Raw genomic sequence first — 12,715 nt, 5'->3', positions numbered from 1 at the left:
GAAAGGAGGTATGTTGTTTAACAAGTCTCTGCTCTTTCTTCTAGTGTTTTTCCTTTTACCACAGCTCACAGAAAGAAACATCAAGGCCTATTGTAGAAAACAAGATGTGAGAAACTGATTGGTGTTATAATTATAGTGTCAGGTACTCTTAGGGTTACCATTCGTCCGGATTCCCCCAGACATGTCCGGCTTTTCTGAGTTAAAAATAGCGTCCGGGGGGAATTTGTAAATGTCTGGACTTCCCGCCCATGCAGAGCGCGCGCGGCTGACAGGGCAGCCGGCTGGATCGTGCCACTTGCACTGGGCTCCGGCAGCCAGAGAGCCAGAGAGCCTCTTCCGCTTCCCCCTCCTCTTCCCTGCAGCTGAGATCACTCCCTCCCTCCCTGCATTCGCAGGACGTTCGGGCCTCTGGCAGTCTGGAGCTCCTGCGAGGGCGGGAACCAGGCTATGCGCTCCGTGTGGGAGTGCGGCAGCATGTCGGGCTGCGCGTGGAGCCCAACACGCTGTTCTGAGAGGCATGGTATAGGGGGCCAGGGGGTCAGAGAAAGGGCAGAGAGGTTCTGGAGGGGGCAGTCAAGAGACAGGGAGCAGGGTTGGATGGGTCGGGAGTTCGGGGGGGCTGTCTGGGGGTTGTGAGTGTAGGGTTTTGGGCAGTCAGGGGATAGGTAGGGGGTAGGGTCCTAGGGGGGCAGTTAAGGTGGGGGGTGGTCTCAGGAGGGGACAGTTAGGGGACAAGGAACAGGGAGGCTTAGGTAGGGGGTGGGGTTCTGGAGGGCAGTTAGGAGCAGGGGTCCCAGGAGGGGGCAGTCAGGGGACAGGGAGCAGAGGGGTTTAGATGGGTCGGGAGTTCTGCGGGGGGACTGTCAGGGGGTGGGGAGTGGTTGGATGGGGCGTGGGAGTCCCTGGTGTCTGTCTGGGGGTTGGGGTGTGGATAAGGGTTGGGGCAGTCAGTGGATAGGGTCCTAGGGGGCCAGTTAGGATGGGGGAGGAAGGTCTCAGGAGGGGGCAGTCAGGGGACAAGGAGCAGGGAAGTTTAGGTAGGGGGTGGAGTCCTGGGGGGCAGTTAGGTAGGGTTACCATATGTCCGGTTTTTCCCGGACATGTCCGGCTTTTTGGTCCTCAAATCCCCGTCCGGGGGGAATTGCCAAAAAGCCAAACATGTCTGGGAAAATAGCTTTGCCGGCATCCCTGCCCCAGTCCCCTACTTATCTTGCAGCTCCCGCAGGCTGTGAGCTGCAGGCAGATTCCCCCGCGGCTGCTGCTGCTCCCCCCAGACACCTCAGCTCTGTGTAGCTGAAGAGCCGAGCTGCCCGAGCGCTACTGGCTTCACGGTTTGTGGGGCAGTCCCCAGACCTCCAGACCCTGCACCCCTGGCCGGGCGCTTCCCCAGCGCAGCCGGAGCCTGGGAGGGGAAGCGCCCGGCCGGGGGCGCAGGGTCTGGAGGTCGGGGGCTGCCCGGCAAACCGTGAAGCCGGTAGCACTCAGGCAGCTGTTTCGCGGCTGGGAGGGAGGAGGGGGAATGCGGGGCGCTCAGGGGAGGGGGCGGAGTTGGGGCGGGGACTTTGGGGAAGGGGTGGAATTGGGGCGGGAAAGGGGCAGGGCCAGGGCCCCATGGAGTGTCCTCATTTTTTAATGAGGAAATATGGTAACCCTAGGTACCCTTAGTTATTTATACAGAGCTGTTGGTACAGCGACAGGCGGGTTAGGTTCCAAGTTATGCTGTAGGTTGTATTTTGCAGATGTATGGTGATTCCTTGGTGAAGTATTTTAGACATATCCCATTTCTGTTTGTCTGCCTTCTGTTTTTGAATTGAAAAAACACTTACACAAAAGATATTTTGGGAATAGGAAAATGTCTTCCAGACCCAACATGTCTGAACTTGATTTATTCTGGACTATACTATAATTTCGTGGATCTGATCTTGCAGGCCTTACTCAGGCAAAACTTAACCGAACTTTAATGAGAGTTTTGCCTGCATCAGGGCTGCAGGATCATGCAGTTGTAACTATAACATTGTATGATGACTAACTTTAATGTGGGCTCCTTTCAAGGCAAAGCTAAAAGCTATAATCTTTCTGGTGGGCTAAAATTAAGAGAAATACCCAGATTGAGGTCAGTGTTGCTCTGAGTTCTACATGAAGGATTTTTCAACTCTTCATTATTCTATTGTATAGATCATTTCCTCGGCCTTCTTCCAGAGCACTTATTAGCCAAAATTCAGAAGAGAATTTCTCCTCATCAGTGTAAAACAGAATGCCCATCTCCTATGGTTCACAAACACTCTATTGCCACAGGAAGGCCTGGAATCATATTGATTATGACTTTCCTAACTATTTCTCTCTGTGAAGCTTTGCCATCAGCCCTGACAAGCCAGCAGCAGACTCACTAGCTGTGAATAACATCTTTTCTCACTGACTAAATATCTCATCCGCCTATATTAGTTTGGAGAGCTTTCCAAAAAGCCCTACATCCTATCCACTACTCACAATGTGAAAGCCCTGCCATCAGGGCAACTGTTAAAAGTTATTTTCATGCTGGCCTTACATGTTAACTTATCACCAAACTAAACTCTTTGCTGAAAGGCTGAAGCTTCTATTCACAGAGGGTGAAAATTGGTTCCACTGGGAAAGCTTCAAAGTCATATCAGCCATTAAACTGTGGCTGTATGTATCATAAGTACAGGAGAGGTCGAGGCACTGTCTGTGAACCATGGGGACTTGGTAAAGAACTTCCCACTGAAACTGGCAGTGCTATTGTGTATTCTGTTTCAGTCAAGCTCTGCAGCAAGAGCAAGTCAAGTTTGTACATGAGACTCATTATGCTTCCTCTGTTTAACATACCAATTACTTTCTGTATTTACCATGTTTAGAACAACTTCATGTCAAAAATTAATAATGCTAAAATAGAGAACTATGCTGATGTGTGCTAAAGGGGAAGCACAGCATGCTAATCCAAGTAGAATGTGAAATAGAAATAGAAATAGATGGTGAATTTGCCGTTGCTGGTATTACTTCAGGATGAAATTAATCTCCATTATAGGGGTCTCACATAAAGGTCTACACATTCCTTAAAGCCCACATAAACCTGTGATAAGTGCATCTTAAGGGGTGCACAGGGCCTTGGGTAAGCCCCCCTGCATTGGAGTAATTTCACCCACAAAGAACTGAGGAACCAGCACTGCCACTGATTCTCATTATGAAATTCACTTAAGCCAATGTTTTTCTCTGCTGTCTCTGAATATCCGGGAGCAGAACAGAGAATTATGGGTTTAAATTGCTTTTGTGGCAAATAGTTAAATGCTGATCTTTAAAAAAAATTCTGAACTTTAAATAATCATGGGGAAAGTCAAGAAACAAGACGACTTGATTTACCTCAGCTGAGTCTGGATAAACCCCTGTAGTAGAGGCAAGGGCAGTGAACTTTTTCCCCAGAACCCAGCTTAGAGTTGACGGTTGTCAGCCTAGCAGGGATTTCTCCCTGAGCTCCAAAAGGCTAGGAATCCCCTCACAGTCCCAATAAATTCACTGCTTCTTACAATCTTGAAGTTTAGCATCTGTGTAATAACAGAACTTGAAAGACGCTTTCAAAGTCTCTAGCAGTGGCATGCTGTCATGCGCTGAGAAGCACTTCTTTTGCCCTCAAGGAAGTAACAGTAAAAATGACTGTGTTCATTAGGTGACACTTGAATCCTTCACATTAATGGAGATTATTAAAGCTACATATATTTCAAAATCAGTTTGAAAATTCAGTTGTTACATAAGAAAACCTGTCCAGGTGATCACCTTCAATAGGCAGCTTCTGTCTGAAGAAAGACACTCTTGGGCCCTTCAATCTCATTTCCTTCCCTCCCTCATGGGCGTTGGCCTCCTTGTGGGCTATGTTGGGGCAGACATCAGGTGGGGGTTGTGTGCCCACCTGCGACATGGTCAATTTGCTGAACTGAAGGGTGTGACAGGATCCTATTGGTTCCCACATACCCAAGCTGTGGGTTTATAAATCCTTTGCAATGACTCCATTGTGTATCTGGGAACAGCTGCTCCCACTCTCCTGTCCCTGGGATTACAGAAGGTTTATGTTTCTGGGCTTTCCTGTGGGCCAGACACAATTGTGGGCTGGAATTTTTCCCTTTCTGCTAGATAGGCCTAGGATGGGGGCAGTGTTTCTCCTACTCCTTAATACTAGCTCCTTGCTTAGCAACTTCTTGATAAATTGAAAGTAATTCACACTAGAGGGGAAAATGTGAACTACTCATATACCTCTAAATTAACTGTATCAACTCAGGAAAGGGGCCTGGGCATCACAATGAAGACCTCTGCTCAATGTGCAGCTGCAGTCAAGAAAGCTAACAAAACACTGAGCTACATAAGGAATGGGATTGTGAATAATAAAGAGAACCTTATAATGCCTTTCTATAAATCAGAGGTGCAGCCTCATCTGGAGAACTGTGAGAAATTCTGGTCATCCTGTCTCAAAGAGAATATTGTAGAACTAGTGGGGGTTCAAAAAAGGCCAATGAGAATGATTAGGGGACTGGGAAACTGCTCATGTGAAGAGGGATTGCAAAGATTAGGATTGTTTACTTTAGTAAGGAGATGAGTAAAAGAGGACAGGATAACGTATATAAAATAATGTATAGTATAGAGAACATCAGTCATGAACTTCTGTTCTCCCTGGCTCATAGTACAGGAGCAAAGGAACATTAATGAAATTAACAGTTGGCAAAATCAAAATTGATAAAAGGAAATACCATTTTTACTGAGCATGTAATTAAACAGTGGAACTCACTGTTACAATATATTATTGAGGCCAAGATTCAAAGAGGGACTGGATGTTTATAGGGATAACCAGAATATTCACAGTTATAACAAATATAATGCATATATTGTGCATGTAACAAGCAATCTCTAACTATTAGGGATTAGGATGAGATCTTCCTTGGGGAAGATTATATCACACCTGCCTACTATGGGGATTTTAGATATCCCTGTGAGGTGTCTGATTACTAACTGTTATCAGAGACAGGATACTGGAGTAGATAGATTTCATGATTTTAAGGAAAGGAAGGAGTGAGAGCAGCAGAATCAGGACACTGGACTTTAAAAAAGCAGACTTTAACAAACTCAGAGAACTGTTAGGTAGGGTCCTTCAGGAAGAAAATCTAATGGATAACAGAGTTCAGGGGAGCTGGCAATTCTCAAAGAGACAATATTTAAGGCACAACTGCAAACTATCCCAATGAAAAGGAAAGTTACAAAGAACAGTGAGTGGTCAATATGACTGCGTCAGTAGCTCTTTAATGACCTGAAAATCAAAAAGGAAACATACAAAAAGGAAAATCAAAAAGGAAACATACATGTACAGATTGTTAAAAATGAGTACAGAACAGCACAGCCTTATAGGAACCAAATTATAAAGACTAAGACACAAAATTAATTAAATCTAGCAAGGGACAAAAAAGGCATTAAGAAGAAGTTCTATAAATATATTAGGAGCTAGAGGAAGACAAAGGAACGTGTAGGTTTATTACTTAGCAGGGAAGGAGAGCTAATAACAGACAACACCAAGAAGGCTGAGATGTTTAATACCTATTTTGCTTTTGTCTTCACCAAACAGGTGACCAGAGGCTTGACACAATTAAATATTAACAATAAGGGGGAAGGAGCATGGGTCAGAATAGGGAAAGAACAGGTTAAAGAATATTTAGATAAGTTAGATGTATTTAAGTCAGCAGGGCCTGATGAAATCCATCCTAGGGTCCATAAGAAACTAGCTGAGGCAGTCTTGGAACCATTAGCAATTATCTTTTAGAACTCATGGACGATGGGTAAGGTCCTGAGGAATGGAGAAGGGCAAACATGGTACCTATATTTAAAAAGAGGGGGGGGGAAAGGATCTGAGGAATTATAGACTAGTCAACCAAACTTCAAAATCTGGAAAGATATTGGAATAAATTATTAAGCAATCAATATGTGAGCACTGAGAGGATAATAGGGTGAGAAGTAATAGCCAACATGGATTTGTCAAGAACAAATCATGAAAAATAGATCTAATTTCCTTCTTTGATAGGATTACTAGCCTAGTGGATGGGGGAGAGCTGCAGACTGGCTATATCTTGATTTTAGGAAGGCTTTTGACACAGTCCCTCGTGACATTCTCATAAGCAAACTAGGAAAATGTGTTCTAGATGAAATTACTATAAGATGAGTACATAGCTGTTCTTAAAGAGTTATCAATTGTTCTCTGTCAAACTGGGAGGTTGTATCCAGTGGGGTCCCACTTGGGTCTGTCCTGGGTCTGGAATTATTCAACATTTTGATTAGTGACTTGAATAATCAAGTGGAGAGAATGCATATACAATTTGTGAATGGTACCAAGCTGGGAGGGGCTGTAAGCACTTTGGAAGACAGGATTAGAATTCAAAACAATGGTGACAAATTGAAGAATTGGCCTGAAATCACAAAATGAAATTCAATAAAGACAAGTGCAGGAAGGAAAAATCAAATTCACAAATACAAAATGGGAAACAACTGGCTAGACAGAAGTACTGCAGAATAGGATCTGGGGGTGGTTCATAAATTGAATATCAGCTGACAATGTGATGCAGTTGTGAAAAAGGCTAATATCATTCTGGGGTGTATTAACATCATATGTAAACCATGGGAGGTAATTATCCCATTTTACTCAGCACTGGTGAGGATTCAGTTGGAGTACTGTGACCAGTTATCAATGCCACACTTTAGGAAAGATGTGGACGAATTGGAGATATTCCAGAGAGGGCAACAAAAATAATAAAAGGTTTAGGAAACCTAACCTATGAGAAAATGTTTTAAAAACTGGCATGTTTACTCTTGAGAAAAGAAGACTGAGGCAAGATCTGATAACAGTCTTCAATTATCCTAAGGGCTGTTATAAATAGGCTTGACAGAATTAAAATTTTTATATATATAATTTCAGTAGATAATATCAATGTCGAATCTCTGTTATTGTAGGTTTTCAAGAACACGTTAGACAAACATCTGTCAGGGATGGTCTAGGTTTACTTGGTGCTGCCTTAGCACAGGGACTAGATGACTTCTAAAGGTCCCTTCCAGTCCTACATTTCTCTGATTCTATGGACCATGGGTCTGATCCAGTATGGCAATTCCTATGTTTATGTGCCAGCTACACACTGTCCATATACTCAATTTACTTTGATTGGTAGGTACTGCTGCTTCCTTGGCCAGCTAGACAGAACTGAACGGAATAAAATATAAATAAAATAAAATGCACCATGTTAATAAAAGTGTTCAGAGGCAGTTTCCTCCACCCCCCTAATTAAGATGTCAATTCAACAAGCAATTACTTACTTACTAAATGCAACATTAAGGCTCTGTGCATGCCCCTGGCACACACCAACTCTTCTGAAAGTTATTTGGAAATGCATCTTTTTAGTGTTATTTTCTTTAAATTTCTTTATGCAGGCTACAGTTCTGTGAAGAAGAAGGAAGCAGGGATCCAGCCAAATCATGGTGCTGGTGAAGGACTGGGAAGGTAGGTACAGCCGTACATTTTTATTTTGCTTGTCCTGCTTAGTGCTCCACCCCGTCAAACTCCCCCTACTGACAAGCATACATGTCCCTTCCATCTTACAGTACAAGGGCCAAGGTACTGTGCATAGGAGCTGAGCATGGGCAAACATCAGTCCATGCACAGTGAATGATTTTCCAGCAAGACAAAGCCCCCACAGAGTTGCCTCTTGGCATCCTGCTTTCTGTCTTCTGTGTTTGGAAGGGGAACCATCTCCTCCAATTGATTTGACCCTTTTTGTCCCATCAATAACTAATGGTGTCATTTTTCTTCTGCTGTGGTTCTTGCTTTGGAAAGGAAAATCACATTGAAGTAAGCAAGTTGTTTGTACAACATAAACCCATGCAGGGTTATTACAATTTGAATTACATATGTATGAGGCTTTTAGTAAAAGACTGTGTCTTGGATGGTGGCTTAAGAGAACATTCCATGTGTATATACTTTCTTGGGGCCAAATCCTAAGGTCATTGCTTAATTCTATTCAGTTGAACTGTCACTCACTTCAGTGGAAGTTTGTTTCTCAGTAGATTCCAAATCACAGATTCTGTGTACCAATCATTTTTTCTAACTTCCAGCTCTGCAAACTCAACCAGGGCTCTGAAAGTCAAGCTGGATTCTTTCCTTCTCATGCATCACTCTCCAAGATAAAGTTCCTGCCAGCCAATAGATGCCAGAGTTACTCTTGTGCAAACACACTGGGCCTGTTACAGCAGGAGAAATCCCACTGGGGCCAATGACACAAGACAAACACAAGAGAGGAGCATCAAGCCCACTGTTGTCGGTGAGTTTGTGTAAGCTCAGTTTGGCCCTGTAACTGGAATGTAATAAACAATTCTGCTGATGATGCAGAAAAAGGAATAGAATGCAGCTTGCTCTTTCCTAACTGTGTTTTCTCTGCAGGGCTAAGAGAAGTAAAAAGTAGTAAAATCCTTTTTTGCCACTAATGCGAGCAGCTATGACGCTGAACGCACGCATCAGATCTGCTGAGTAAGAAGCTGCCATTTTACATAGTCACTTTTCTGAGTAGAATCACGCTTTAATGGGCTCTTTTAAAATCTTTTAAGCAAGATCAACTGTTGTCCCTCCGACAGAAAAGTCAAAATACACAGCGCTAAATCTAAGTCAAACTATTTCATTCCACTTGCTTTAGGTGGTGGGCTATTTGCATCTCACTGAGTTAGTGAAAGAAAACGGAAGTGCATGAATGTTCCAGTTTTAAATCCTACCCAAACGTTCTTTCTTGCTGCATAGTATGTAACAGGTGGTGGTTCCTATCAACCAGGGACGTAAGATCACCACTAGTGTAGTAATCCGAGCCCCTAGCAGCTAGGCAGCAATAGAATGAGAACAAGTCTCATCCTCAGATCCCTGGCATAGTGCACAGGGTGATTCCTAATCCACAGTCCATGAAGTAGCCATGCAGCTTGAACATTAGTTTGGTTTTTCATTTAGAACAGAATACACTTATTTTTCTATAGCACCTCTCACACGCAAGGGATTACAAAGTGCCTTCTAAAGTAATGACATATTCTGGTTGTGCTGGTAATAACTATGTATAGGTAAACAAAGCAGGTCACCTGTAGTGCTGTATATAATAGCTTGCTCATCACCCTGAATGTTAGAATATGTGTTGGCCCCTACTCTTCTTGAAAACTATCATGAAATCCTTAACGCCCTCCAGGGTAATGTCCTTTCAGAAGGAGCAACTTCTCAAAAGGGATTGTCCTCTCTGAGGCATGAACTGAAATCTCTTCACACCAGAACTCATAAACTGTAATCAGTGATGTCTTGCTTTATTCCGAAAATTGGTATTATGGTAATCATTCTTAACATTACAAAATCATGCATAGCATAACTCCATTGCCCAATAATTTCAAGGTAGTATGTTGCCTGTACGTGGAGGAATTGGCTCCTTAGAGTTTCAATAAATATTTTAAAGAAATATCAAAATTTTCCAATAGCTTAGTAAAGAATTATACCCTAATTGGACAGAAAAGTATAAAACCAAACAAGAGTAGCAAATGTAAGACTGCATGGAATTTCAGAAGAAAAGAAAATCTCTGATCTACATGAGATTCATGGAGATTCTCATACCAAAGCTTCTAAACTCAGTGTTAAAGAACATCCTCTATACAGAAAATGGGCTATAATATGCTTTCTGAGGCACATCAGAATTAGAACACAGGGAGTATATACTTTTCATTATGTAGCCAACCTACTCAGCCTAATAAGAGGGTTTGAACCTGGGACCCTCAGGATGTGAGATGTATCTTCCTAATGTAATAATCATACAATTGGAGGCCATGTATGGACTATACATAGAATAATTACTATCTCCCTCACAAGGAAAAATGTTGGAATGAATTAATGATGTTGCATCTCCTTGACAGACTCCTTGTCTGATGCTGCAATTATTTTTTGAAAGGTGAACTAATTGCTGGATATAAGTCTTTGTGACTTTTTTGTGACAGATCATACTTGCTTATGGTTCACATGAGGTATATTCTGTGTTTCAGCATAGACACTGTAAGGTATATGGAATTAGCAGCAACAATAATAGAAGCAAAATATTTGGGCAGTATTATGTTTGGAATAAGCTGCTATTTTGTATTGTATTATGCATAGTATAGACACTCTGCATCAGACCATTGTACTGTTATCTACCAAGACAATGAAAACACCGGGCTCCTTTTACATGAACCCACACCACATATTGCCAGAAGTAGCTCATATCTAACCTGAGGCCAATAGCTGCTGGGAAGTAATTAGTTGTAGTGCTGCTATAATCCCTTAGTAAATGTAAGTGTAACTCATATTTGTGCTGAAGGTGAAATGTTTGTGGTAACAAATGCCTTTTTCTGTGAATAAAAATGTATTTACTTTTAATCAATCAGGGACTCATTACCAGAGTTGTCTTGATCTCCCTAAGCCATGGCCTTTTGGGCATGATTTCAGCACTGTGCGAGTGTGTCTGTAGATTATTAAGAGACCATTACAAAATAACTCTAATGAGCTGAATCAACGAGAGAGAGAGTCAGAATCTAGGAGGTAGCCTATTATCTTTAGGCTTTTACCTTTAGCCCTGTACCTTTAGGCTTTTACCAGACCCATTAAATCCTCAAAACAAGAAGTATGAATGACAGAGTAAGGCTTATTATTAAATTAATGGGCACAGACACATCTGTGTGCGTGTATATGGGAGTGCACCCACCAAAGGAAGGGCAGTCTGTGTGTGATATTCTGTGCTATGGCTCTAGGGGGTACATCAGGGAAGTCAACACCCACAGGGTGAGGGGGCTAAGATGGGTTTAAGCCACCCTTACACCTTCCCAACCCTGAGCTGCTCGAGGGGTTTGGAGAGGTCCCTGGCAAACTTAGGCAGTTCCAGGGGCATAAGTAATGGCAGCTTCCCCATGCTGTCCTGTGTGTCACAGGCACTGCCCAGAATCTCTGCAACACTGCATGCTGCAGTCCTGTCCAAAACTGTCTCTTCTGTTCCCAGCTCCATCCCTTAAACTGTGTCCTGTGATGACTCCTCAGGAGGAAGCGTAACAACCATCCTCTGTGGTGCCTGCACCAAAGGAATCCTCTCCTGGCCAGCTATGGAGCTTTTAGGGCCCTTTTACAGTGCTCTACTCCTCTAGACAGCATAAAGGAGCCGGAGCAGGGTTGAGGTTCTGACCCATAAAAATACTTATGGGCACTAATGAAAAATAAAGTGTAACCAATAATTAAAATTACTTTATTTTCCTTGTATGCAGTGTGCCTCTCTTGAAACAATAGGCACATGAATGACTGAACACTGAAAACACAAGTTACAAACCTAGACTATTACAATAAAGAGCTTGCCAATAGCAGGCACTGTAGTATGATTATCTATGGGAACTTAGGGTGTGTCTACACAGCGAAGAAAACCCCGTGGCTAGCAAGGCTTGGGCAGCAGGGCTGTTTCATTGCTATGTAGAGTTCTGGGCTCGGGCTGGGGCCCATTCTCTAGGACCCCGCAGGGTGGGAGGGTCCCCAAGCTCAAGCTCCAGCCCAAGCCTGCAAGTCTACACAGCAATGAAACAGCCCCACAGCCTGAGCCCAAGTCAGCTGGCACAGGTCATCCACAGGTTTTTCTTCGCTGTGTGGGTATACCCTAAGAGTACTCTATTTCCAGGGAGTGCTTGAGGAGAGAAAACAGTATATGTGGAGGAAGAATTAAAGCCTGAATATTGCACTGTCTTAGCTCCTTCTAAAGAAACTGGAATATGGGAAAAATAAACAAAACCAACCAAACAACCAACAATAATCATGGCAGCATACCAGATTTCTGTGCCTAAGCAGAAGAGCATGGAAGGAAATGTGTTTAGCAACTTGACATTCTTTAGATCACAATAGGAAAACTACAAAATTGCAATGGGTCTGGAAAACAGAGTAAGAGTAGCCATACTATGAGCTGTAATGGACAACAATTGCCACATGCTCCTAGAGCATCTGTATATGCCCGCAGAAGACCAGGAGGGCCCATGTAAAATCCTAGAAGTGCTCCAAAAGCATTTTCAATCTACAAAAGATGTTATATACAATAGGTTTCTCTTCAACAATTTTGATACAAAAAAGCTGGGGAAACAATATAAATATATTGTCAAACTGCGCAAACTGGCTCATTCGTGCAATTATTAAGTCTTAAAACATGAGCTAATTTTGATAGATTAGCAATAGGAATGAAAGATGCAGGAGCTTGAATGAGAATGCTCAGTGAGCCCACACTAGCTCTATCAAGAGCTATCGACACGTGCAAAGCTAGTGTTAAGTATATACGCAGGTTATAATATTCAGTTTTAGTTTTGCTATCTCAAATAAATGTGACAAAAGAGATGTTACAGCAAATCACTTCCTGATAGAGGGCGCTATAATATGATTATGTAATGGTACTTAGAGTATTCTACTTTCAAGAAGTACTTGAGGAGAGAGGAAAGCACTCGTGGAAGAAGGAATAAAGCCTGAATGTTGCACTGTCTTCTCTCTATTTCTCTCTCTCTCTCTCTCTCCTTGCACACGAAACATAGACCGACACATCAACAAAAAGATGAATACATTCCCCAGCCTTCAAAAAATTAACACCAGCTCCCAAGCCATCCTCAGAAAGCCTGGGCAAATATA

The sequence above is a fragment of the Malaclemys terrapin genome, chromosome 2, assembly GCF_027887155.1.
Source record: "Malaclemys terrapin pileata isolate rMalTer1 chromosome 2, rMalTer1.hap1, whole genome shotgun sequence".
NCBI lineage: Eukaryota > Metazoa > Chordata > Testudines > Emydidae > Malaclemys > Malaclemys terrapin.
The sequence above is the reverse complement of the archived record's forward strand: the minus strand, read 5'-3'. Positions refer to the sequence as shown.